The following is a 6624-nucleotide window of genomic DNA, read 5'->3' as shown; positions in this document are numbered from 1 at the left end:
ATAAGTTGGGAAATGATATTACTTATAGTGTGTGTTGTTGATTATAGAAGGAAATTGTGTCCTAGTAATCTAGGTAGAGAATGACCCCAAGAGGAGCTCATAAGGATTGTCATGTTAAACCCTGCAGGTGGACTTAGTCTGACATGACGATAAGGTTGAGTGGTACTACTTTTGGACTAAGATATTAATTAAGTGAGTTGTCAGTAACTCATTTAATTAGTGGGTATTCATTATCTTAAACACAGGGAGACTAACACACTCATAATAAGAAGGAGCCCAAAACGTAATTTGGGATTGGTGCGATAGTTCAATAATAATTCTTTAGTGGAATGAATTATTATTGATGAAATTAAGTTGTGTGTTCGGGGCGAACACGGGAAGCTTAATTTCATCGGGAGACCAAAACCAATTCCTCCTCTCGGTCCTATCATAGCCTCTTGTATATAGAGATTTATATCCACCACATACACACTCCTTACCCAACCCAAGGGGGTTGGCCAAGCTAGCTTGGAACCCAAGCTAGGGTCGGCCAAGACCAAGTGGTTGAGCCAAGTTGGTGGCCGGCCAATGCTTGGAGTCCAAGTATGATGTGGCCGGCCACATCACATTAAAAGGGATTTTATTTATAAATTTTTCTTATGTGGATTCACATGGTTTTAAAAGAGAGTTTAAAATTTAAATCTTTCCTTTTATAGCTTTCTACAAAAGATTAAGTTAAGATTTGAAATCTTTCATTATTTGTACATTGAAAGGTAGATTTTAATTTTGAGAAAACTTTCCTTTTTTAACCATGTTCTGATTTAAAAGAGAGTTTAAAAATTAAATATTCTCTTTTATAAGTTTCTACAAAAGATTAAGAAAAGATTTGATATCTTTCCTTATTTGTAGATTGAAAGGAGATTTTAATTTTTAGATATAACTTTTCTTTTTGGAAATCATCCACATGTTTAAAAGAAAGATTTTAATTTATAAAATTTTCTTTTACAAACCACCATGAAGGGAAAAATTATTGGAGAATTTTTTTATAAATTTCTGGAAACAAATTAGGAAGTTTTAATTCTTGTGAATTAAAACTTTCCTTGATGGAGAATTTTAAGTGGCCGGCCATATGATTTAAGAAAAGGTTTTTAATTTTAATTAATTAAATTTTCCTTTTCATGGCAAAGGAATTAAGGAAGTTTTTATTTAAATTTCCTTATTTGCCAAGGCCAAGGATTATAAAAGAGGGGGTAGAGGTGCCTTCATGGAAGCGAACTCTATTCTATTTTCTCCTCTCTTTTTCTCCTTAGGTGTGGTCGGCCCCTCCTCTTTCTCTCTTCCTCTTCTTGTGGCCGAAACCTCTTCATTGGTGGAGTTGCTTTGGTGGCCGGATCAAGCAAGGAGAAGAAGGAGAGAAAGGTAGCCTTTTTTCTAACATCCCTTGGAGCATTGGTGGTGGCCGAACCTCTTCATCTTTGGAGGAGCTCTTGGTGGCCAAAACCTAGAAGGAAGAAGAAGGAGTTTTGGTGGTTCTCATCTCGGTAGATCGTTGCCCACACAACGTCCGGGATAAGAAGAGGAATACGGTAGAAGATCAAGAGGTCGTTGCATACAAAGGAAGGTATAATTAGTAATTAATTTCCGCATCATACTAGTTATTTTTCTTTGTATGAATTCCAAACACAAGAGGCATTAGATCTAGTTTTTCGAATTTATTTTTCGAGTTTATGTTTTCTTTGTTTTTCGAATTTGTGATTCGATTGTTTCATTTGGTTAACCTAGAGTTATTTAAGGAAATTAAATATTAGCTTTCCTTAAAAGGCTTTGTCTAGGCAGTGGTGGTTGCTCCCATATCCAAGAAGGCCATGTGCCTCGCCATGCAGTCCTGGAAGCCATTTTTGAAAATTAATATTTAATAGAATTAATAACATAGGTGGATTTGGATCAATAGTGTTAAGTTTCGCTTGCGATCCAAATCTAAACCATTAAGAACAGATAAGTTAAATTTGGAATCAACGATGTTAACTTCCGTCTGCGATTCCTAATTTAACTTCTAAAGAACACAATAGGTTGTTTAGGAAAGGTTCGACACTTGTACAAAATTTTTGTACAGTGGAACCGGTACGATCTTCCTAGGACCAACCAACAGTTGCTTATCTCCGAAGTGCTTTCATCATTTTTTAGGTGATCCGCTAATAATGTCAATCTAGCGTACTCTTCTAGTTCGAACTCGGATGACGACGACTCGCTCCAAGTTGCTTTAAGGTTCTTGTGTTTTAACTGTCTTGCCCCTTTTCCTTTGTCCTTACCTTTATTGTTCAGCTTCGGACAATTGTCCTTGATGTACCCTTTTTCTTGACAGTTGTAGCATCGAACATTCCTTTTGCTTCAAAAGAGTTTCCTTGCCTACGCCTTATTGAACTTATCAGTTTTAAAGAACTTATTTAGTTTCCTTACCATATAAGCTTGTTCATCTTCATCGATGGAAGACTCTGATTTTGGTTTGTCTTTCTTGGCTTGTAGTGCCAGATTCTGACTTAGTTCCCTTCTTTTCTTATACCTGCATATCAAAATTCATATAATTCGAATGTAGAAAAAATATTTTCTAATGTACTTACCTCTAAGTCCTTTGAGATGTAGTAGGAGTCGATAATCAATATCCACTCCGGTGTTCTTGGAAAGACGTTAAACGTGTATTAGAGATAGTCCCAATTCGTTACTATTTCTTTGAGGTTTGTTAGACCAGTGATTAGCTCCTTGATTCTTGCGTGTAGATGAGCTACCATTTCTTCCTTTTCTTTTTGAAGGTTCTTCAATTGATTTCAGAGCAAATCTCATTTCGCTAGCTTCGCCTCCAAGGTTCCTTCATGCAACTCCAAGAATTTCTCCCAGAGTTTTTTGGCTGACTCATAGGCTCAAATCTAATTAACTTCATAGGGTGGAAGGACGCTCAGTAGATGAAACTCTATTTTATCGTTTACCACGAAGTCAGCTTGTTCCTTTTTTATCCATAAGTATTCTTCTTTTTCAGCTCCATACTGATCTTTAGGTTCTACAAAACCATATTTAATTATTAAAATAATTTTAAAGTTTGTTTTGAAGAATACCTCAATTTGATTTTTTCACATTATGAACTCCCTCTTGAACTTTGGCGGGTGAATACTAGATCTGACCATCATCTTAGTGTTTTAGTCAATGGTTAGTCCTTCTGAGGTGGTTGGACTTTGATACTAATTGTTGGACCGCATTAGGCCAGCTAAAGGGAGGGGGGAGGGTAAATAGCCTACAATTAAAATTAATAATCTCGAGCTAACTTACTTTAGTAGGAACACAATATTAGTTAAATCAAATAACTATTTAAAAACATAAAATAAGATACTCAAAAATTACTTGGTTACAACCTAGGTGACTGTTAATCTAAGGCAGATGAAAAGTTCTAAAGATCTCATTTGTTGAAGGCGGAGAAGCTTTTTACACTCTTTAATAGCTCAGAAAGTTAATAGGAATTGAATACAGAAGTTGTTGTTGAATTCCTAGTTCTAGAGGGCTTTTTATAGCCTTTGGAAAAAATGCTACAATTACTTAGAGGCACCTCCAAGGTCATCCAAGGCATCTCCAATGTGGATATAGTTTTATTCACGTTCCCACGGTCAGCCAATGGGTCTAACTGTTTGGAGGTGCCTTCAATGCCTTTGGAGGTGTCTCTGCACCTCTGCTTGAGGTGTCTCTGAGCTTGCTCGAGGCGCCTTCACTCCTTTACTAAACAACTCCACTAACAACACCTAAGGCACCCTCAATCACAAGGAAGGTGCCTCGGGTCCTCAAGATCAACCTTCGAGTTGATCGATCTTCTTTGATCCCTCTTGCTTAGTTAATGCTCTGGTCGTCCGGAATTGAGCTCACCCGAATCCAAGTTCAACCTTCTCCTCAAGCAAGCTTCCTCCCCGGCTTCTTGTCCCTGGAACATCGCACACATCCTTCTTGTCCACCGATGTACTCTTCCATAGCACCTCATCCCTCAGATGCACCAAGGCCGTTGACTTGCTTCCCTTGCTATCCTTCTCCCTAGCCGAGTCTTCCGCTCAACTTTCTATATTCCTAAGCTCATGCACATTTAGACACAAGGTATCACACACAACAAGACCTAATTTGACTTGGTTGACCATATTAAAACTAACTTGGAGTACTTATAGTATATTCTCCTCCTCAACCATCAATCATGCTTTCGAATGAATCAAGAAGGGCTAATATAGACCCATCTAGCAACGACAAAGAATCTCTAATGTCATCATCTGTTCCTGCAACTCAATGGTCACCACACTCACCATAAGAAGAGCATGAAATTGAACTAGAGAAAGATGATTTGAAATGAAGATTTTGGTCTCTCGATGAAAACATGATCCTTTTGAAGTCATGTGCAACTATCAGCATTGACGCAATCATTAGTAATAACCAGAAGGATCAAGTTTTTTGGAAACGTATAACTGATTACTACAACAAGCATCATCCAACTTTAACGAGAAGCTATCAGCGACTAAAATTATATTACTATAAGTTTGCACCGATAGTAAATAAATTTTATATAACTTATAATAATTTTTATACTCATCGTCAAAGTTATTGAAGTGACGAGAATGTGTTAGAGAACACACTAAATATGTGGAAAGCCAACAACAATAACAAGGACTTCAAGTATATGAGTGTGTGGATGGTTCTTAGATAGTATGAGAAATATGATCTACAATCAATTGCTCATTATTCTAGCAAGAAGGCAAGAACATCTGAATCAGGGGGTAACACTTCAACATCAAATCCAGATACAAATGTTGATGTGGATGACTCTGAAGTCAGCATTTGTCCTATAGGGCAAAAGGCAACGAAGATGAAGGGTAAATCCAAAGTCAGAGAGGGCGACACAATTGAACAAAACATCAACAAAGAATGACAAAATATTAAAGAATATCAAATGTAAAAAATGACTTTGCGGGAAGCCAAGATCTTTCATAAGGATTATGAAATTCTTATGTCATAATCCTTATGAAATATACTAGTGAGATGACACTAGGACAACTTCATATATATAAGAAAATGATTTCAAAAATTAAAGAGAGATGTGACCTCGTATAGATGTGTTTAAATTTTTTGTATATATTATTATAATTTATGTCTTTTATTTGATGTACAATAATATTTATATAATTTATGGATTTAAATTTTATAAAAAATTAATTTTATATAATGTAAAATATGAAGAAAAGATACCAAATATATATATTGGAAAAGTGTGGGACCCATGAAGGAGTTATTGAGAGGTTTCTTTGATAGTGGAGAGATGTATGAGTTTCATTACTTTTGACATGACACCGATGTGGCAACGAAGGAGATCTCCAAGAGCTCACACGACTGTGGATGCTCTTAGATCATTTGACACGTCAACAATTTGAAGACAGTAAAGCACTCTGTGGATACACAATATAAAAATGGCAAAGGACATCCATAATGGGAGCTCCTATTATGAGTTGGCAATTCCGAAAAAGCTCCCTCCCATAATGGGAGGGACCTTTTTTGGTGTAATTGAAGAAGCGGGTCCGAGGTTACGGAGTCGCTTCAACTTTTTTTTATATTGAAATATTTTTTTAATATTTGTTAAAAAAATAGACAATGACTAAAAATTAGTCATTGCTCAACAGTTAAATTTAATTTTTATTTTTTTTAAAAAAAATCTATAAATATATCATTGATTTCATTTTTTTTCATTCATCTCATCGTTATTTTCGCTCTTTACTTCTTATTTCTTCCTTTCATTCCCTATTTGTATTTGAGATGGATGAAAATTTTAATGCTTCATTTATAAATTTTTGCATTCTTCAAATACGGAAGAAAATACATCTTCTCAAAGTACTTGTATTCCTCCAAATGTCCAATATTCTCATTGTTTCTTTCACACACAATATCCTCCAAAATTTTAAAATATTTCATATGTGTAGGATCGAAAAGCGCTAGAGGGGGGGGTGAATAGCGCTCGTGGCAATTTCGTTCATTTTGTAATACTCAAATGAAATATGCAGTGGAAATAAAAGAGAGAAAAACAAAACACAAACACCAAGGATTTACTTGGTTCGGAGCATGTGGCGACTCCTACTCTAAGGCCCGCGCGTAAGAGTGTTTTCGATGGGCAATCACTATAGCTTCTAAAAATTACAACTTTGAATTACAATATTAATGCACTAAAAAGTATAACGACAAATAAAGTAGGAGAAATTAAAGCTTCCGGTTGTCGGAGTCGAGTTACGATTTTGTCGAATCATCCTTTGAGCAGTATACAGAAGAGGGACTACAAGTTTGTGTTGTTTTTTGCTGTTACTTGGACCAGGCTTAAATAGCCCATTGAGGGCTCCTCCAACCTCCATAGGAGGTGGCTCCGGCCCTGAATCGGCCACGTTGATAAGCCCCATGGAGTTTGCTTCTATCCACCCGAATGCGCCTCCAAGCTCCATGGAGGGCGCCCTCCATCCAACGTTCGAGGAGCCTCCCATCTCCTTGGAAGGCGCCTTCACTCCCTGCTGCGAGACTTTTATCCAAGGCACCCGAGGCACCTCGAAGCTCCATGGAGGGTGCCTCAGGTACTGTTCATCTAAGGCTTCC

The sequence above is a fragment of the Zingiber officinale genome, chromosome 2A, assembly GCF_018446385.1.
Source record: "Zingiber officinale cultivar Zhangliang chromosome 2A, Zo_v1.1, whole genome shotgun sequence".
NCBI classification, from domain to species: domain Eukaryota; kingdom Viridiplantae; phylum Streptophyta; class Magnoliopsida; order Zingiberales; family Zingiberaceae; genus Zingiber; species Zingiber officinale.
Note: the sequence above shows the minus strand (reverse complement) of the source record.